This window comes from Giraffa tippelskirchi, chromosome 6, assembly GCF_054371585.1.
Source record: "Giraffa tippelskirchi isolate mGirTip1 chromosome 6, T2T-mGirTip1v1.2.pri, whole genome shotgun sequence".
NCBI lineage: Eukaryota > Metazoa > Chordata > Mammalia > Artiodactyla > Giraffidae > Giraffa > Giraffa tippelskirchi.
This window is the reverse complement of record NC_137280.1, coordinates 53829332-53851362: the sequence shown is the minus strand read 5'-3', so window position 1 is coordinate 53851362 and position 22031 is coordinate 53829332. Positions and strand designations below refer to the sequence as shown.

The 22031-nt window shown below is 42.5% G+C and overlaps 1 long non-coding RNA gene across 1 annotated transcript; it reads left to right on the top strand.

The window, feature by feature from the left end:
- Positions 1-70: 70 nt before the first annotated feature.
- On the top strand, positions 71-21710 carry LOC145511335 (uncharacterized). Its single transcript, XR_014057809.1, has 5 exons — positions 71-133; positions 516-563; positions 2271-2423; positions 10974-11116; positions 20961-21710. It is a non-coding gene; the product is annotated as an uncharacterized LOC145511335 (long non-coding RNA).
- The last annotated feature ends 321 nt before the right edge of the window (positions 21711-22031 follow it).

Genomic DNA, 22031 nt, shown 5'->3' with positions numbered 1-22031 from the left:
GGGGTGAAAGGGGAGCGTGGGTGTGTATCCGGGTTACGCGGAGGGGTGGGGCGAGTCGGGCTCCTCCCTCGGGGGGCGGGGCGGCCGGCCGGGTGACTGGGAGGCGCTGGACGGCTCACCCTGCGTTGCTCTGGTCGGTCGGCGGTGTTTGGGTTTTCAAATCACTGCGGGATGTGGCGGAATTACTTGCCAAGCGCAGAAGGATGCCGAGTGCCTTGTGGAAATTCAAATTAAATCTCTCTTTGAACGACACTGTATGGCCGAAATAGAGTCCTAGGGACATTCTAAACTTCCCATCACTCTGATTATTGAGGAAAGACACAACGGGGCGTTTTTAAATCGATGCCTTTTTCGTCGACTCTTGTACAGACAGAGCCTGTAGCTTTAAATCGCCTCTCGGCGCTTTTCCTGGCATAGCAGGGGATTGGGCGGGGATGAGAGGAAGTTTATTTGACTTTATTCTGTTGGCACCCCTGTCTGAACGCATATGCATTTATATCTGTCTGTATGTATAGATTTTCCTCTGTACCTTCACCTGCCAGAATGAGCCATCCTCTATGCAGGTGAGGAACTTTGGTTCTGGGCTTTCACTGTGTGAGAATACACTCCGGGCTTCCCTCATTGCCAAGTCCACTTTACCCATGCCTTCCTCTCAAAGGCTGAGGGGGGAGGGCAATTGCCTGCGAGACTCCACATGATGTAAACATTGTCCCAGGATGGTCAGTCTACAATATGTAATCTTTGAATCAATGTAAGCCCTTCATATGTACTTACAGAAGATTTTAAAAGGAGTGACTGCCTCCTACTCTGCTAGGGATTTTAGTTATAATAACGAGTGCTCACTAAATTTAAATATTATAGTAAGCAGTAATGTATATCTTCCATCTTAACAGTGAACATTAACGTGAGCAGTATTATTATAAATGTTAGAATATTTATTTAAAATCAACTTAAAATGTAGCCAGTTTTGCTGTTCATAGCCAAAAGTCATTGGGTTTAAATGAGCTGGAATATTAACGACCTTAAAAACTGCAGGTATACAGAATGAATTATGAACATCAGTTGCTGAGCAAGTCATTAGAGACAGGCTGACTTTTACAGTTCCTTAGAGTTTAGGGCACTTATAGAATTTGCATGTGGGTATACAGATACCATAAAGGAAGACGATAGATTGGTTTTCCTTGCTTAAAAATAATCACAGCACAAAATCACGTATAAACACAAATCAGTGTAGTAACAGCCTCTAGAGCACTGACAGCACCAAATCTCAAGGAACTGGCACTGTCCTGGTCAGCTTTGGAGAGCAGCTTCACAGTTAAACAGAGCTGCTTTCTAAAGAAATCTGAAAGTGAAGGTCACAGGGTAATTATGGTTACCAAATCCAGGGATAAATATAAAGACTAGGCTTGAAGTGAAGGCTTAACTGACTTCAACAGAACCACCCCAAACAGCACCATGAGATCAGCAAAAGATAAGAGTTGGCTGTAGTTGTGAAATATTAAAAGCATTGTGGAAAAGTCTGGCTGAGGTTTGTAAAAATAATCAGCAGTATATTCCAAGGTTTTGGAAAGCAATATTGGGCTCTGCTCACTGGTATTATACAAAGCCTCAGTGAGACACAGAGTTACTAAAAGCTCTGAGGCATTTATATTGCAGGAAAGGTGTTTAAGATTTAAGAGAGAAGATGCCAAGGCGCATGCACAGAATGAGGCTATGTTTAAAGATCATAGTTCCAAGTGTTCTAGTATTCAGGTGACAATTGATAGCAGCTAATAGATATTGATAAACGGTAGCATGTAATCGTTAAGAGAAACTTTATCACAAGAAGAACAATTTAACTAGTTGTATATGGGACAGTGATGTTGTCTTGGAATCTTCATAGGAATTTGATTAAAAGAAACTTGAATTTTCAGTAACAAGATGCTAGAAACTTTGTTGTTGTTTTAGTCACTCAGTTGTGTCGACTCTTTGAGACCCCATGGACTGTAGCCTGCCGGGCTTCTCTGTCCATGGGATTAACCAGGCGAGAATACTGGAGTGGGTTGCCATGCCCTCCTCCAGGGGATCTTACTGGCCCAGGGATTGAATCCATATCTCCTGTGTCTCCTGCTTTGGCAGGCAGGTTCTTTACCACTGGGCCACCAGGGAAGCCCGATAGAAGCTTCTACAAAGCGTATAATCTTCACATATGAAAATTATATGAAAGCAAATGTAAAATGATAGGTTTGTGAATTGAGGTGAACTGATTTTTCAAAAATAATCTTCTACAGGGGTTAAAAATGATGAGGACTGCCTAATGTTTCTTCCGTATAAGTGTTGATAGCAACGAGAATTGAAACAGCAGAAACTTCTTTGACCACCTTCCATGTAACTGGCTTGCTTGACCCTGCTCTCTACTCTCCATGTGCCCAAACCTAGTAAGGGTATGTGTTCTTGGGGTTACCTGCTCCCTTTGACGCCCTCTAGTAAAACTTTATATACATCATGTGTTTTATTTCAACTCCATTTTGCCATTGCGGTTATTATTATAAATACATGTAAGTTAAATATCATGTAAAACAATCAAATGTGAGTATAAAGCTGAAAGCATTAAATGTCCTAAGTAAGATGAGTCACCCCAAACAGAAATTGCCATCAAATTAAGTGTTGGAGCAAAAACTGATTGTGAAGAAAAAGAATTGTGTAAGTTCAAACAGGTGCTGAAGTCAGATTGCTCAACTTTAAAGAAACCAAGCTGGTCATTCTGTGGATGGTGCTTTACCCATAGAGTTAACACTGCACCAAGTTAATAGCAAAAAAAAGTCCTGCCTTATACTATAAGACCAATGATTATATATTTACATCTTCTAAGTGCCTAAGTGAAAGAGGAGAGTGAAAAAGTTGGCTTAAAGCTCAATGTTCAGAAAACTAAGATCATGGCATCTGGTCCCATCACTTCATGGGAAATAGATGGGGAAACAGTGGAAACAGTGTCAGACTTTATTTTGGGGGGCTCCAAAATCACTGCTGATGGTGGTTGCAGCCATGAAATTAAAAGACGCTTACTCCTTGGAACGAACGTTATGGCCAACCTACATAGCGTATTTAAAAGCAGAGACATTACTTTGCCAACAAAAGTCCATCTAGTCAAGGCTATGGTTTTTCCAGTGGTCATGTATGGATGTGAGAGTTGGACGGTGAAGAAAGCTGAGCACCGCAGAATTGATGCTTTTGAACTGTGGTGTTGGAGAAGACTCTTGAGAGTCCCTTGGACTGCAAGGAGATCCGATCAATCCATCCTAAAGGAGATCAATCCTGGGTGTTCATGAGAAGGACTGATGTTGAAGCTGAAACTCCAATACTTTGGCCACCTCATGAGAAGAGTTGACTCATTGGAAAAGACCCTAATGCTGGATAGGATTGGGGGCAGGAGGAGAAGGGGACAGCAGAGGATGAGATGGTTGGATGGCATCACTGACTCGATGGACATGGGTTTGGATAGACTCCGGGAGTTGGTGATGGACAGAGAGGCCTGGTGTGCTGCAATTCATGGGGTCGCAAAAAGTCGGACACAACTGAGCGACTGAACTGAAGTGCCAAAGGGACTTCCCTGGTAGCTCAGAGGTAAAGAATCTGCCTGCCAGGGCAGGAGACATGGGTTCGATCCCTGGGAAGACTCCCTGGAGAAGGAAATGGCAGCCCACTCCAGTATTCTTGCCTGGGAAATCCCATGGACAGAGGAGCCTGGCAGGCTACAGTCTATGGTTGCAAAAGAGTCAGACACGACTTAGCGACTAAACAGCAATGACAAAGTGCCTAAGATGTCCAGTCTGTTCTATAATTCCCTGCTTTGAGTTTTCTTAATTGACTGACCAACTCTGATGACATCAGACACGGACCTCTCCTGAACACCTGGGTGGTTTTGCTCCCTTCCTACAAGAACCACCTCTCCTTCTGTTCTGCATCATGTGTGAAATGTCAGACCCACTTACAGAACATTATTAAGATCTTAAGTGATTATGAAGATATTTTGGTTTGTCTGAATGACTCCTGACCCCAAAATTTACCTTGGAGAAACAACGTGTTTGTGATAAATCTCTTCCAGTTAGTTTCCTTGTATTTTCCTCTCTCTTTTTTTTGTATTAAAGTAAATTTTAGAGGGACAGTTAAATTAACTAGAGGTTCAGGGTAATTGAATCCTAGGTAAAATTAGTTTTTTCTACTTTACTGAGAAAGCAAAACAATAAGCTGATGGCATTTCTTCATGTTTAAGTATTAAACTTCCAAGAAAAGTATTATTTGTATATGCCTCCCTTAAATTATTTAATATGATAAAAACAATAATTCTGTTTATTAATGCATCCAGTTACATGATGTTTGCTTCTGCCACTGAAGTTCTCTCCTTGGTAAATCATACTATTCTTGGGTCAGTGTCTTTCGTATGTTAAGACTATATATGGCCTGTGTCTAATACATAATCTATGTCCATTCTTAAAATTTATTTTCCCCAGGATTTAGAGATACTCAACTCAGTGAGTAAGTTTTCCACTTAATATAAAGTAATATGTTAGCATTGTAGCCCTTACTGTGGCCCTGATCTTAGCAATAATAATAGTTAAGACTCATTTAAAATAGAGTCAGTGCTGTAGGTATGTACAATAGAAAACTGGATATAGTCTCTACCCTTTGAAATTATAATCACGATAATCTATATGATCAACATAAAGCCAGGTACGCATCTTACATACCTTTGTATCTGTTGACTTAACTCAGATCTTCTGCATGGATGAACTTAGTAAATATTTATGAAACTAGATTTTTAACAAAATTTTGTCCTTGTGTAAAGTGTTTCTTTAAATATGAATCTAACAAATACATTAAAGACCCAACATTCATTTCGTCTGTTCAGAACATTTGTTTCACAAGAATAAAAGTAAGCTGAAATAAATATTAACTTTGGAGCTGTTGAGATGTCAAATATTTGTTCATTTGTGTGCATGTTCTTTATTAAATCCAATGCTTGGCAAAGTATCAATTCAGCTCATAATGTAAAATTTCCCAAATTATATTTTATTCTGTAAGTAGTCTGAACTCATATTACACATTTTGTCCATTATCCACCCAAAACCTAAGGTAAAATTATTTTATTAAAACTCCATTTAGTTAAAAATATACTGTGTAGTATCTGAAATGTTTTAGTTTGCAAAAAACAACATTTCAATGTGTTCATTAATCATAATTAGAATATATTGTCTATCAAGTTGTGTTTATAACTTTTTACAGAAGAACCCCAACATACTACATATTGCTGTTGCACAGACTGTGTATAATTCAAGCCAAGTTATGTCACCCAGAATGAAAGAATTCGATAATTTAATATCTTAGCCAATGTGTCCTAAACTTTTTGTCAATGAAAAACATAAAATTTTTTTGCGCATTATAGGTATAACAAAGAGAGCCTTACTAAACACTGCTTACCCTATGACCTGAAATATTCCTCCATTTTTTTTGTTTGCACTGGGTCTTCATTGCTGTGTGAGCTTTCCCTAGTTGTGGCAAGCAGGGGTTACTCTCTAGTTGTGGTGTGTGGGCTTCTCATTGCAGTGGCTTCTCTTGTTGTGGAGCACAGGCTGTAGAGTCCAGGCTTCAGTAGTTGTGGCACATGGGCTTAATTGCCCCGCAGCATGTGGAATCTTCCTGGACCAGGGATTGAACCCATGTCCTCTGCATTGGCAGGCAGATTTCCATCCGCTATACCACCGGGGAAGTCCCTTCCATGGTTTTAAGCCCTCTAAATAGATTTCATGATTCTGTTCCCTGGTCACTGTTGGGAGACAGTTCTCTGTAAGTCTCAGTGTTTTCTGTTTGTCTTTCCTTGGAGGTATTGATTCCCTTTTCAAGGATGTTATCTTTATAAGAATTATTGTACAGCAGAGAGCCTGAAAAGACTGAGATGGAATCTCTCTCCAGAGAGAAGGACAAGTTTGTTTCCTGTGGAAGTGTTGGTCACTCAGTCAGGTCTGAGTCTTTATGAGCCTATGGGCAGTAGCCCTCCAGCCTCCTCTGTCCATGGAATTCTCCAGGCAAGAATACTGAAGTGGGTTGCCATTCCCTTCTCCAGAGGATCTTCCTGATCCAGGGATAGAACCCAGGTCTCCTGTATTGCAGGCAGATTCTTTACCATCTTAGCCACCAGGGAAGCCCTTTTTTCCTGTACATTATAGTAAAAATAACTGCAGGCAGGCTTACTGCCAATTTTAAGAGATTCAGGGTCCCTAAGTTCAAAGTTCATCTCCTGTAATACAAACCACCACGGGCACAGGAGTCTTGACGTTGTAAGTGTCACCCTGTGGGAACTGGGACTTGAGAAATGAGTGGGAATGCTGACGCTCTGAATGCCGCCACTGCTTTGTCCCTGAGCCAGGAATCTCATGTCTTCTGCCAGCTTCCGTGAAACTAGTAGGCTAGCTTATTAGCTGCCAATAGAGTGAAAGCCCAGACCTTTCCCCACTTCTGACAGTCATTATCTTCATATTATCCATTGTCATAAAGCAAATTTTCACAACTTGATTTCTTCACCTTAGTTCTGAAGCAAACAGAAAACACATTTTTCTGCAGCACAAACTTATAAATAATACTGGATTCTGTTACAAAATGTCTTCCAGAAGCTTTTTTTTTTTAGCAGAGCTATGTCTCTTGCTCACCTGTCATCACTCTTGAGCTTCATTCACCCAGGCTGTCCTCAAAGCTTTCATAATTAGAAAAGACAAGACACACCCAGACTGCTCTAGGTAATAGGGTTTGTACGAGAATATCTGCAGTCAAGAAGACGCTCAGCAACTGAGAGTCGTTCTGTCTCTCAGTGCTTCTAAAACTGGATCAGCAGATCAAGTACTCCAAGGATGACTCATAATCATGTAGTCATGTAGAATACAAAGGGAGCTCCAGTGACCCACTTTTTCTTGCTTGCATCATGTTGACACCAGCATAAAGAGGTCCCTCATACTAGCAGCATTTTTCATGCCAAGTTACTTCTCATGCAAAGTTCTGGAATGCACCTACGGGGGTGTACTGGCACTAGTCAAGTCATTTCAGCCAGGGATAGCAACATTACTTTCATTTGACATCCCCATACTTGGCAGAAACCATAGCTACTTGAAAAAGAACTGCCTAATTTTGCTTCCCTTTGCAGAGAGCCACGGACCACTCATCCTCGTCCAGCTATTACAGTCCGTCAAGTAACATTTTGTAACATCCTTATACCTCGTTATTTAACATCTGCCAGATGGACATCCAACCAGAGAATTCAAGGAGTTAAAATGCTAGAAAGATAATTTAGCTCCATCTTTTGGTTTTATGGCTTCCATGGTGTTTTAGATGGTAAAGACTCTGCCTGCAGTGCAGGAGACCCAGGTTTGACCCCTGGGTTAGATCCCTGGGTCTAGAAGATCCCCTGGAGAAGGAAAATGCAACCCACTGTAGTATTCTTGCTTGGAGAATCCCATGAACAGAGGGCTGCAGTCTGTGGGGTTGCAAAGAGTCTAACGTGACTGAGTCACTAGACTAACACTTTCCACTTTCTTTGGTTTTACAGGTGAATAAACAGTTCTTCAACAGTTCTTCCAAAGCCAAGCCAGATTGGGAGCCTTGGCCTCCTACTTCCTCTTCTTCAGCATGATTGACACTGAATGCCTGGATGTGGGTAACATTACTGTCCTTGGAAAGGCTGCAGGAGGGTCTGCCCCTCAAACGCAGAACCCAGGTTTTAGCTTCCTCCCCAATGCCTGTCCCACGACTTGGCAGGATTTCCCTTTGCCCCACCCCCATGTCTTTTAGAATGTAATTAAATCACTTTAGATTTGCATATAATCTGATTCAGATGGCACTTAAATTTTTTTCTCATTTCTTGAGTGCTTCTGAATGATACCACTTAATTTTAAATATTTTCTGATTTCTACAATGAGTCACTCATTACCATGAACAACCCTGAAAAACAAATTCTCAGGTTGTATACTCTGCGTGTTCTTCAAGCTTGATGTCAGCTATCACAGTGCCCAGGAGATACCTTTGGACTTCATGCTCGGTGAGCCTGCTTTCTTAGCAAATGGGGCATCTCGGTCATGGCATGTATTTCATCACATCATCACTCCCTGGACTTCCTCCCTACTGGACTGTGAGCTCCTTGTAGGCAAGACCATTCTGGGTTGGTGTCCTGGAACCCAGCACTGCACTTGAGCATGCTCAACAAATGATTTATTATTCATTCTGTTCACCCCCTCCCACATTTACACAGTCATTGCTTGCCCTCAGATTCCTCACCAGGCCTCATTCTTTTTTTAAGAAAATTAATAATTAAAATATATTTATTTATTTGGCTGTGCTGGGTCTTCGTTGTGGCCTCTGGGATCTTTAGTTGTGGCATGTGGGACCTTAGTTCCTCGACCAGGGATCGAACCCAGGCCCCTTGTATTGAGAATGGAGTGTTAATCCCTGGACTGCCAAGAAGTTTCCCTTCTTCTTTACTTCTTATCTCTTCCTCTTCCCATAGGTTAATAGAGTTAACGATAGCCATCTTTCTGGTACAACACTTTATCCAAATCTAGCCAAAATGTAATAGGAAGTGAGGAAGGGAGTAGAGTTTACTGCATTTAGTTTCAAGTGTGCATCTCTTTCTCTTTAAGTTCAGACTTCTCTCTTTTAGCCTCGAAAGAGATGGCAGTTATAGCTTTGGAAACAAAAAGCAAACTTATGTTTAATATACATGGAGCAAGTGGTGGCTCCAAATAAGTGAGTGAAAGGTAGACAGATTTTTCAGGATTCCTGATTCTCTAGTATCAGTTCAGTTCAGTCACTCAGTCCTGTCCAACTCTTTGCAACCCCATGGGCTGCAGCACGCCAGGCTTCCCTGTCCATCACCAACTCCCACAGTTTACTCAAACTCATATCCACTGAGTCAGTGATGCCATTCAACCATCTCATCCTCTGTTGTCCTCTTCTCCCACCTTCAATCTTTTTCAGCATCAGGGTCTTTTCAAATGAGTCAGTTCTTTGCATCAGGTGGCCAAAGTATTAGAGTTTCAGCCTCAGCATCAGTCTTTCCAATGAATATTCAGGACTGATTTCCTTTGGGATGGACTGGTTGGATCTCCTTGCAGTCCAAGGGGCTCTCAAGAGTCTTCTCCAACACCACAGTTCAAAAGCATCAATTCTTCGGCCCTCAGCTTTCTTTATAGTCCAACTCTCACATCCATACATGACTACTACAAAAACCATAGCTTTGACTAGACGGACCTTTGTTGGCAAAGTAGTGTCTCTGCTTCTTAGTATGCTGTCTAGGTTGGTCATAGCTTTTCTTCCAAGGAGCAAGTGTCTTTTAATTTCATGGCTACAGTCACCATCTGCAGTGATTTTGGAGCCCAAAATAATAAAGTCTGTCACTGTTTCCACTGTTTCCCCATCTATTTTTCATGAAGTGATGGGATCAGATGACATGATCATAGTTTTCTGAATGTTGAGTTTTAAGCCACCTTTTTCATTTTCCTCTTTTACTTTCATCAAGAGGCTCTTTAGTTCTTCTTGGCTTTCTGCCATAAGGGTGGTGTCTTCTTCATATCTGAGGTTTTTGATATTTCTCCCAGCAATCTTGATTCCAGCTTGTGCTTCCTCCAGCCCAGTGTTTCTTATGATGTACTCTGCATAGAAGTTAAATAAGCAGGGTGACAATATACAGCTTCAAGGTACTCCTTTCCTGATTTGGAACCAGTCTGTTGTTCCAGAGTACTGATCAGGAAATTACCAGCAAAATACAACGATTGTAGATAATGAAAAAGAAGCCCTAGGGGATGTTTAAGTGGCCAAGCTCTTGGAATGCTCACAGGCAGGGGCAGGGCTAACAGCAGGAAGCTGACAGCAAGAGGCCCGAAGGGAACACCTGAGGTGATGGAAGAGTTCTCTAATTGTGGGAGTGGTTACCTGGGTCTGTGTTGTTCAGTCGCTCAGTCATGTCCAACTCTTTTATTACCCCAGGGACTGTAGCCCGCCAGGCTCCTCTGTCTGTGGGATTTCCCATGCAAGAATACTGGAGTGGGCTGCCATTTCCTTCTCCAGAGGGTCTTCCCAACCCAGAGATTGAACCTGCGTCTCCTGCTTTATCAGGCAGGTTCTTTACCACTGAGCCACCTGGGAAGCCTGTTGTTGACTAAATGTGTTTTAAATTAAATCCATTTGTCATATTTATTGGGATGATTATGTGAATGAAAAATAGTGCCTGACATATTGGTAAACAAAGGATGTTGTAGCCATCAAGGCATCACATTATGGCAGCCCAATGGTGAGCCCTGCGGGGTCTCAGGATGGAGGTAGGATCCCCGCCTCCCCCATCCATTACTCTGCCCCTCAGCCACTCCAGATGGTGCCCCCTGAGGAGATTCAGGATGAGAAAGCACAGGATGCTGGCCCCAGATAGCTGAGGTGCATCTCAAAGAATGATTTCAGTGAGCCCAGACTCTTGTGTCTTCCCATACACAGTGTGAAAGTGTTAGTTGCTCAGTCATGTCCAACTCTTGCAACCCTGCAATGGACTGTAGCCCACCAGGCTCCTCTGTCCATGGGATTCTCCAGGCAAGAATACTGGAGTGGGTAGCCATTCCCTTCTCCAGGGGATCTTCCCAGTTGAAACCGGGTCTCCTGCATTGCAGGCAGATTCTTTACCATCTGAGCCAATAGAAAAGCGCTTAATTCCTTAGCCTGAGATGTCTGGTTTTCTTTAATTAACAGTAATCTTTAGATGTTCCAACTACCTGGTCTTTGTTGCAAAAACTCCTGTATTTTATTTCTTGGCTTCCTCCACCCACCTTCCCAACACATACCACCTTGACTCTTGTTAGGAGTCTCCGAGTTATCTGAGATGCTGGATCTGGGCCTTGAAGTCCTCAGACTTTCTGGAGAATAAAACATGACTCTGAACTCTTAGGTTGTGTTTTTTTCTTTTTCAGTCAACAGTTCTTGAAGGCTTCTATCCTCATCTTCCTTTCTGACTTCCTCAAGACCTGGCCAGATCAGCAGTGATTGATGATTCCCAGTGTCTGGAGAGAAAGAGTGGGTAGTGCCCAACTGCACTGACCACACACAACAGAAGGTGGGTTATAAGTTTTCTCCCTGTCTCGGAGTTTTGTCTGAGATTCCCAGGCTGAGAACAACGGGAATGACGAGCCAGAGGGTCTCAAGAAAGACACCAGTCAGAGCATCCCCCCAGACCTACTGTCAGGGTCCCTGGGGGATCAGACTGATCCACCCTTTCACCTGGACCAGGAGCACGATCAGAGGAGAAGATGGTGAGGATTCCTTTACAGCTTCCTGCTGGACACTGTCTTTACCACCACCTTCTCTGCCTCAGACAGAATGATAAGGGTTTGGATGGAATTATTTGGAGAAAAAGGCCTTTGAGCCCTAGGATGCGGATCCCAAGGAGGAGAAAAGTCTAAAAATGAGAGATGAGACTTCCCAGGTGGTCTAATGATTGGGGGGTTTGGGTTCCCATGCCTGGTCAGGGAGATAATGAAGACTTAAAAAATGGTCCACATAAAAAAAAATCTTAAAAATAATATAAGTAAAAAATAAAAAGATAGGAGGTTGGTGATGAGACCAGAACTGAGCGAGGGGCCTGCATGGACTGGCCAGGGCTCGAGTCAGGCAGGCAAAGGCTGGCTTTCTGCCATAGACCATGTGGTTGTCCAGAAAGGGGTCAGGCCAGCACTCTCTTGAGATGAGATTGCCCACAGTGACCGTGACAGAGGGCCTTTGGGAGGTGAAGCTTCCCCATTAGGGGCTGGAGAGCATGTCACCCTCAGCAAGGAATGCACTGACTGAAGATCCTCAGCTAGCGGGGTAGGGGGGATGAGAAACTTCAGAAAACCCACATAAATGCCCCAGGAGAGACCAAGGCACTCAGTCTCTCGGCTTCTATCCCCCAGAGATGCAACACACACACACACACACACACACACACACACACACATACATGACAGCATCAAACACACATATTTCTCTAGGCTGCTACATCACACACACGCACACACACACACGCGCACGCTTCTCTAGGCCACTGCTCTTCCTCCCAAGAATGCAGGCCACCTGAGTCCCTGCTAGGGGAGCTGGCCTGATGTGGGGGAGGGACAGAGAGGTTAACAGCATGCAAGAGGAACTTCCTTAAAGTAGCGCTGACCTATATACACTACCATGTGTGAAATAGATAGTGGGAAGCTGCTGTTCAGCACAGGGAGCTCAGCTTAGTGCTCTGTGATGACCTAGAGGGGTGGGATGGGACGGGGAATGGAGGCTCAAGAGAGCGGGGATATATGTATATAATTATGACTGATCCATGTTGTTGTATGGCAGTGACCACCACGACATCATAAACCAATTATCCTCCAACTAAAAAATTTTTTAAATGAAAAATAAAATAAAATTTCCTGTCACTGTTAGAAAAAAAAAAAGAAGCACTTTCTTGAATGCACATTTTCTAGTTTGTCCACATACTGAGGAACTCTGGCTGGCATGCATTTCAAACATATTTTAAAACGTTTAAATCTATAGGTTTACATGTGCACCATGTTTTATTTACACTGATAGAGACTATATGGAGAACAGGAAGAAAGGTAAAACAGAGAGGGACAGGGGTAGAAGAGAGGGAGACTGGAGTGGGGAGGCAGGCGTGAATTACAGCTCATGCTTGTGGTCTCAGCTAATGGCTCAGCCTCACTGTATATTATAGTGAGGGCTTCCCAGGTGGCTCAGTGGTAAAGAATCCACCTGCAATGCAGGAGACATGGATTCGAAACCTGGGCCACGAAGATCCTGTGGAGAAGGAAATAGCAACCCACTCCAGCATTGTTGCCTGGAGAAAATCCCACGGACAAGGAAGCCTGGCAGACTACTGTCTGTGTGGTTGCCAAGGGTAGGACACAGCTGAAGCGACTTGGTACTCAGCCCCAGCATATTATAGTGATGCTTCTCAGTGGGCCTGTTTCACATGATGGTAACAAGACAGGCAGAATCCAATGGTAATCTTTACCAAAGTCAGTTATTTGTGGACCCAGTTTTGCAATTTTTAAATGCAACTGCTTTGATGTATCCAAGTATTTCAGCTCGACCCTGGAAGGCGTTTCAAGAGGCACCCCAAGTTCACCCACAACACCAGGACTCCCTAGAAGAAATGTGGTTCCCGTGGCTGGAAAAGGAAGCAAGTCAGCCTAACAGGTCCAGGGCATTGAGAAAAGTCCAAATATTTTGATTTTTTTTAAAAATAATGCAGAAAGTTCAGGACCTTTTTATTTTTCTTCTGGGTGGTCCACTACTGAGTATGAGATTAATAAACACAAAAGAGGATAATCTTGACTCAAATGAAGCACTTGGTTAGCATATAAACCTCCCACGTGGAGAAAGATTTTGTCTTCTTCATGCCTAGGAGACATGCCTTTCCAATATTTCTCTCCTCCTTATTTTAGTTGTTAGGTATTCATGCATTTCTCATAAATAAACTGCTGAATTTTTCAGGTAGCTTTGTTGTTGCTGTTCAGTCGCCAACTCCTTGCAACCCCAGGGAAGCAGCACGCCAGGCTTCCCTGTCCTTCACAGGTGGCTTTACCTATTTATCAGATGTATTTATTCTCAATGTAGGACATAATTTTGATGCCATGTTCTCTCTGGTAAATTGGCTTCTAGTAACATCAGTACATGGGAGGCTCTGTATGGGAAGGACATTGCTCAGAGATCAGGATGAACCCAGAGATTTATTTCTTTCAGGGTCACTGATGCAGAAAGGGAAGCTGATTTAAGTCCAGACAATGTGCTTTAAACAAAACACACCTTCAGAGAGCTTGCACCTTCAGTTTAGGAGACGAGAGTGGCTTGGATCCAGGTGACTACCTGGTGGCAACATAGAAGGGGTTACACAGTGAACAGGAGTGTCAACTGCATGACCTTGAAAGACCCTGTGATTTACAACTGGGCCCAATATATTCAGTCCATTGGTTTTCTTACAGACACCAAAAGATGACTTTCCAATTTAAGAGACATTATATGTACATATACATATATACATATACATATATATATATATATTAATGGTGATGGGGTACTTCACAATATCCCCAGATTGGTTGTTAGAAATGCCCTTATTCTTTTTGAAAATGATTTATTTACATATTTTTTATTTTGGAGACACTGTGCTGGTCTTTGACATCGCAGGGGCTTTCTCTAGTTTCCGTGCAGACTTCTCACTGTGGTGGCTTCACCTGTTGCAAAGCATGGGCTCTAGGTGCCTGGGCTTCAGAAGGTGCTTTATGTGGGTTCCACAATTGCAACTCCCAGAGTCTAGAGCACAGGCTCAGTAGTTGTGGCCATTGCACTTAGTTGCCCAACAGCATGTTGGATCTTCCCGGACCAGACCAGGGATTGAACCCGTGACCCTTGCATTGGTAGGCATATTCTTATCCCCGGGTCACCAGGGAAGCCCGAAATACTCTTACTCTTGAAGCTGAAATCTTTTGTCTTAAATTTGAGCAAACTAAAAGCTCTTTAAATACAGATGAGAAAAGATTCTCAAAGTAGGCAGGTAATAGTTAATGTTATCATTTCAGTTCAGTTCAGTTCAGTCGCTCAGTCGTGTCCGACTCTTTGCAACCCCATGAATTGCAGCACGCCAGGCCTCTCTGTCCATCACCAACTCCCAGAGTCCACCCAAACCCATGTCCATCGAGTTGGTGATGCCAACCAACTATCTCATCCTCTGTCGTCCCCTTCTCCTCCTGCCCCCAATCCTATCCAGCATTAGGGTCTTTTCCAATGAGTCAACTCTTGGCATGAGGTGGCCAAAGTATTGGAGTTTCAGCTTCAACATCAGTCCTTCCAATGAACACCCAGGATTGATCTCCTTTAGGATGGATTGATTGGATCTCCTTGCAGTCCAAGGGACTCTCAAGAGTCTTCTCCAACACCACAGTTCAAAAGCATCAATTCTGCAGCGCTCAGCTTTCTTCACCATCCAACTCTCACATCCATACATGACCACTGGAAAAACCATAGCCTTGACTAGACCGACTTTTGTTGGCAAAGTAATGTCTCTGCTTTTAAATATGCTATCTAGATTGGTTATAACCTTCCTTCCAAGGAGTAAGCGTCTTTTAATTTGATGGCTGCAATCACCATCAGCAGTGATTGTGGAGCCCAAAAAAATAAAGTCTGACACTGTTTCCACTGTTTCCCCATCTATTTCCCATGAAGTGATGGGACCAGATGCCATGATCTTAGTTTTCTGAACATTGAGCTTTAAGCCAAATTTTCACTCTCCTCTTTCACTTTCACCAAGAGGCTCTTTAGTTCTTCTTCACTTTCTGCCATAAGGGTGGTGTCATCTGCATATCTGAGGTTATTGATATTTCTCCTGGCAATCTTGATTCCAGCTTGTGTTTCTTCCAGCCCAGCATTTCTCATGATGTACTCTGCATATAAGTTAAATAAGCAGGGTGACAATATACAGCCTTGACGTACTCCTTTTCCTATTTGGAACCAGTCTGTTGTTCCATGTCCAGTTCTAACTGTTGCTTCCTGACCTGCATACAGGTTTCTCAAGAGACAGGTCAGATGGTCTGGTATTCCCATCTCTTTCAGAATTTTCCATAGTTTATTGTGATCCACACAGCCAAAGGCTTTGGCATAGTCAATAAAGCAGAAATAGATGTTTTTCTGGAACTCTCTCGCTTTTTCAATGATTCAGCGGATATTGGCAATTTGATCTCTGGTTCCTCTGCCTTTTCTAAAATCAGCTTGAACATCTGGAAGTTCATGGTTCACGTATTGCTGAAGCCTGGCTTGGAGAATTTTGGGCATTACTTTACTAGCATGTGAGATGAGTGCAATTGTGCAGTAGTTTGAGCATTCTTTGGCATTGCCTTTCTTTGGGATTGGAACGAAAACTGACCTTTTCCAGTCCTGGGGCCACTGCTGAGTTTTCAAAATTTGCTGGTATATCAAGTGCAGCACTTTCACAGCATCATCTTTCAGGATTTGAAATAGCTCAACTGGAATTCCATCACCTCCACTAGCTTTGTTCATAGTGATGCTTTCTAAGGCCCACTTGACTTCACATTCCAGGATGTCTGGCTCTAGGTAAGTGATCACACCATCATGATTATCTGGGTCATGAAGATCTTTTTTGTACAGTTCTTCTGTGTATTCTTGCCACCTCTTCTTAATATCTTCTGCTTCTGTTAAGTCCATACCATTTCTGTCCTTTATTGAGCCTCTCTTTGCATGAAATGTTCCTTTGGTATCTCTAATTTTCTTGAAGAGATCTCTAGTCTTTCCCAATCTGTTGTTTTCCTCTATTTCTTTGCGTTGATCGCTGAGGAAGGCTTTCTTATCTCTCCTTGCTATTCCTTGGAACTCTGCATTCAGATGGGAATAGCTTTCCTTTTCTCCTTTGCTTTTCACTTCTCTTCTCTTCCCAGCTATCTGTAAGGCCTCCTCAGACAGCCATTTTGCTTTTTTGCGTTTCTTTTCCGTGGGGATGGTCTTGATCCCTGTCTCCTGTACAATGTCACGAACCTCTGTCCATAGTTCATCAGGCACTCTGTCTGTCAGATCTAGTTCCTTAAATCTGTTTGTCACTTCTACTGTATACTCATAAGGGATTTGACCTAGGTCATACCTGAATGGACTAGTAGTTTTCCCTACTTTCTTCAATTTAAGTCTGAATTTGACAATAAGCAGTTCATGTTCTGAGCCACAATCAGCTCCTGGTCTTGTTTTTGCTGACAGTATAGAGCTTCTCCATCTTTGGCTGCAAAGAATATAATCAATCTGATTTCGGTGTTGACCATCTGGTGATGTCCACGTGTAGAGTCTTCTCTTGTGTTGTTGGAAGAGGGTGTTTGCTATTACCAGTGCGTTCTCTTGGCAGAACTCTATGAGCCTTTGCCCTGCTTCATTCTGTACTCTAAGGTCAAATTTGCCTGTTATGCCAGGTGTTTCTTGACTTCCTACTTTTGCACTCCAGTCCCCTATAATGAAAAGGACATCTTTTTTGGGTGTTAGTTCTAGAAGGTCTTGTAGGTCTTCATAGAACCGTTCAACTTCAGCTTCTTCAGCATTACTGGTCGGGGCATAGACTTGGATTACTGTGATATTGAATGGTTTGCCTTGGAAACAAACAGAGATCATTCTATCGTTTTTGAGATTGCATCCAAGTGCTGCTTTTCGGACTCTTTTGTTGACCATGATGGCTACTCCATTTCTTCTAAGGGATTCTTGCCCACAGTAGTAGATATAATGGTCATCTGAGTAAATGGTATAATTTACTTGACGTAATATTAATGTATTATCATGCCAGTTGGGTGTTGCTTAAGGGTCATCACCTTGGAGTCAATACTTCTCTTGAAAGTAGACCAAAATAATTTTCACTGAAAGTTCATGAACCACTTTATGAACCACATACACACTTCTGAAATCATAAAGACATGGTTAAATGTGAATTGATTAATGAGCTCTACAAATCTTCTCCCAGAATTCTGAAGTACTGCTCATAAAAAGCTTAGTGTTATGCTGGGAGCGTGAGGCACTGTGGAGAGTTGATTCTTGCGTTTCTCATGGAGTATAGAGCTTTTGATGTATTATGCTAGTAAGGCTGGTGCTGTGGTTCAAATGGGTTTTTAATCAAATCTAACAGGGAAAACAAGAATGTTGGATGGAAGAAACAATCACTGAATAATGAGATTTGTGGTGGAAAAATCATAAACCCCACTTAATGCTTGAATTGGGTGGAAAACATTAACAAGTACATTTATAATCAGCTTCAATGACTGTAAAACCTCTCTGCATAGAATAAAAGAGATTAGCAAAGCCATTAAAATTTATCATTTATAATAATACACATAAAATGGATGTAACTGAGCTTACATAACAACTATCAAAAGGTCATAATTCTAGCTATTGGTATATGAACAGTTCATCTTCCTTTCCTCTGTATCTTGAATTAATCTGGTATTGTACAGGGGGTGTTAGGTACCCAAGTCTAATATTGCTAAAATTTGACTTTCTTATGGAAGAATATTTCTTCTATCTTTTCTATATAGAAGTGTCACAGCAGAGACACTTCATGCTTATCACACACTCAGGTCCAGCCCTCCATATCTCCTTTGCAGTTGCAATGGTACCATGTGTTGATTCTGGCAAATGGGGAGTAGAAGGAAGTGAGCTATGCTACCTTCCTGGCCTTTATTATTATTATTTTTTAATATTTATGTATCTATTTGGCCGCGCCTGATCTTAGTGGCGGCACTCAGGATTTTGGATCTTCGTTGCTGCATGCAGGCTCTTAATTGAGGAATATGAGGTCTAGTTCTCTGACCAGGGATCACACCCAGACCCCCTACATTGGGAGTGCAGAGTCTTATCTGTTGGACCACCAGTGAAGTCCATCCTCCTGGCCTTTAAAGTGTCAGAAAGCCCTGTGCCTCCTCTAGCTGCCACGTGGGTTGGCTTGGCCACGGTTGAGGAGATAGAGCTCCAGGTACAATCAGCCTGGATCTTCGTGTCACTGTTTAGAAGTGGTTTCCCTACACTAGGGCTTCCCTGGTGGCTCAGATGGTAAAGAATCTGAATACAATGCACAAAACCTGGGTTCAATCCCTGGATTGGGAAGATTCCCTGGAAGAGAGCATGGCAACCCACTCTAGGATTTTTGCCTGGAGAATCCCGATGGACAGAGGACCCTGGCGGGCTCCATGGGGTCACAAAGAGTTAGACACGACTGAGTGACTAAGCACAGTGCACAGAGCACTACAGAGCTAAGGGGCTCCCAGTGAACTGCAAGTGATCAAAACTTTCTGTGCTAATCTCCTGAGATTTCTGTAGATATGCTATTATAAAGTCTTGGGGAAGTATCCCTTGACTGGTAATGTGAACAAGAGTCCCCAGAATTCCTAATTATTTTATTGGTCAGGATTTTAGAAAATTTTTTCCACAACTGAGGATTCTGCATTAACCATCTCCTATTTTTCACTATAGAGCTTCCCTGGTGGCTCAGCAGCTTTTATGTAAATCTCATCGTTGTCAACAAGCCAATCCCATCCAGATAACTTTTCACCATCCTCAATGGGGATATCTCCCACCTCCCCCACCTTGGGAGGGCCCACAACCAAGATAAGTTGTGTTTGCCTCATGCTGGGCACCAGGTAGAGAGTGTTAGCGAAAGAAAGCAATGCAATGTCATCTGGCAAGGGAACTCTACTGCAGAAATACATAAGTGTATGCTCAGTCCCTCTAGCAAGCCATGCAGAGGATGCAGATACCCAGACACAACTGTATGCACCCTGGGCCATGGGAACCTGGCAACAGGACCTAGGAAAGCCCTAGTGTAGTCCCATAAAAATATCAGCATTCCTTATCAAAACCTACCATGATGCTCAACACACTTTAGCTGAATACCTTCATTAAGGGAGTACTATTTAACCCAGAGCCATCTAAATTGGCTGTGACTGAAGCCATGAAATTAAAAAATGCTTGCTCCTTTAAAGAAAACTATGACAAACCTATGAAAATGTTAGTCACTCAGTCATGTTTGACTCTTTGTGATCCCATGGACTGTAGCCCACCAGGCTCCTCTGTCACGGAGTTCTCCATACAAGAGTACTGGAGTGGGTTGCTGTTCCTTTCTCCAGGGGATCTTACTGACTCAGGGATGGAACATGGGTCTCCCACATTGCAGGCAGATTCTTTACCCTCTGAGCCACCAGGGAAGCCCATGACAAACCTAAACAGTGTATTAAAAAGCAGAGACATTACTTTGCCGACAGAGGTCCTTATAATCAAAGTTTGGTTTTTCCAGTAGTCATGTATGGATGTGAGGGTTGGACCATAAAGAAGGCTGAGCATCAAAGAATTGATGCTTTTGAACTGTGGTGCTGGAGAAAACTCTGGAGAGTCACTTGGATTACAAGAAAACCAGACCAGTCAATCCTAAAGGAAATCAACTCTGAATATTCATTGGAAGGACTGATCCTAAAGCTGAAGCACCAATACTTTGGCTACCTGATGCGAAGAGTCAACTCATTGGAAAAGACCCTGATGCTGGGAAAGATTGAGGGCAGGAGGAGAAGGGAAAGGCAGAGACTGAGATGGTTAGATAGCATCACTGACTCAGTGGACATGAATTTGAGCAAACTTCAGGAGAGAGTGAAGGACAGAGAAGCCTGGTGTGCTGCAATCCATATCCTCCAATAAAAAAGAAAAAAAGAAATACCAAATATAAAAAAATAAAAATAAAAAAGAATCAGGCACAACTGAACAACAGCAAATGTTTGCCAGAGGGCAGAGGCCATGGAAGGTGAGGTGTTTTAAAAAGAAAGCACTTATGTTGTTTGTAAAGCACAATAGGATATGAGGCCAGGATGGTAAAGGCCCCCAAAATCTGTGGTTCAGAGTTGAAGGAACCAGAGAAATAAACTCAGACTAGTAGATATTCTCATCAAGTATTCTGAGACCTGTCAAGGGTAAGAGAAAGTAGATTCAGCTCCAGGGAATAGAACTTGGTCTAAATGCTGTGAGGGCCAAGGAAGTCATTTTCATCTCAGTCTAAGAAAAAGTCTCACATTGATATAGGTTGTCTCAGGGAATGACATTTTCCTCACCGTGGGAAGAATTTAAACAGGGGCAGAAAGACTTAACCACACAAGTGGTTGAACTGGATAAATACTAAGATTCCCTGGGAGTGGAAGCAAGTTAAGTGCAAAATAAGTGTTTATGTTGACTCAAGTTAATACCTGTGATATTTCTGTTCACATGATTAATACGTTTCCCTTCTGTGTCTTGATAAACGGGAGAGGCTCTTTCTGTTTGAATCTGCTTAATCTGCTGACAGATGGCTTTGTTGACAATGACACTATTTGTCTCTGACACTGTTTCTACACATTCTAACCATGCAGGCACAGTGTTTGCTGTGACATCAAAATGAAAGAGTCTCTGGTCCATCCCTTCTGTGGCAATAACAATCCATCATAGGTGAAAAAGAAGGTAGAGTGGCAAAGAATTGAACTTTCAAATTGTGGTGTTGCAAAAGACTCTTTAGAGTCCCTTGGACAGCGAGAAGATCAAACCAGTCAATCCTAAAGGAAATCAATACTGAACACTCATTGGAAGGACTGATGCTGAAGCTGAAGCTCCAGTATTTTGGTTACCTAATTCAAAGAGCCAGCTCATTGAAAAAGACCCTGATGCTGGGAAAGATTGAAGGCAGAAGAAGAGGGTAACAGAGGATGAGATGGCTGGATGGCATTATTGGTGACAATGGACACGAACTTGGGCAAACTGCAAGAGATGGTGAGGGACAGGGAAGCCTGGCATGCCACAGTCTATGGGGTCACGAAGAATAGGTCACAACTGGGTGACTGAACAACAACAATCATAGGCAATCATAGACATAGAAAATACAAAGCAGTTTCTGAGTGCCAGGCACTGTGCTAAGCACTTTGCATGTGGTGCTGTTTAATTTGCACTATAATCTTTGTAGTCAGGACTGTATGACCCCATTTTACAGATAAGAGCACTGAGGCAGAGCCTCATGGGGTTTACTGAAAGCCACACAACTTAAATACCAAAGCGGAATTTGGATCCTGGGCAGTCTGAGTTTAAGCCAGTGCTTTTATCAGAGACACATTTAAAAAGGCAGAATCAAATGTAGAGGAAAAAAATCCAACAAGCGGTTAAGAACACATGAAATGTGGCCATTTCCCCAAGGTGGAAGGAGAAAAGATTCACGTACTTTTCTTTGAAGATCAAAATAACCCCAGCACTATTTGTTCATTTCAGTAAATTGTGATGCTAATGCAGGTTATTTTAAGAGACAAAGTATTTCACAACAAAGACGATGAATGGAAATATTTTAAAAAAAACCAAAACTGTGTTTTGCTGAGTTCTTTGAACTCAACTGCTCAGGAAACAAACAAGTTTGAAAAATTGAAGATTTCAGTTTACAGATGATGGTTAAAATCTCATAC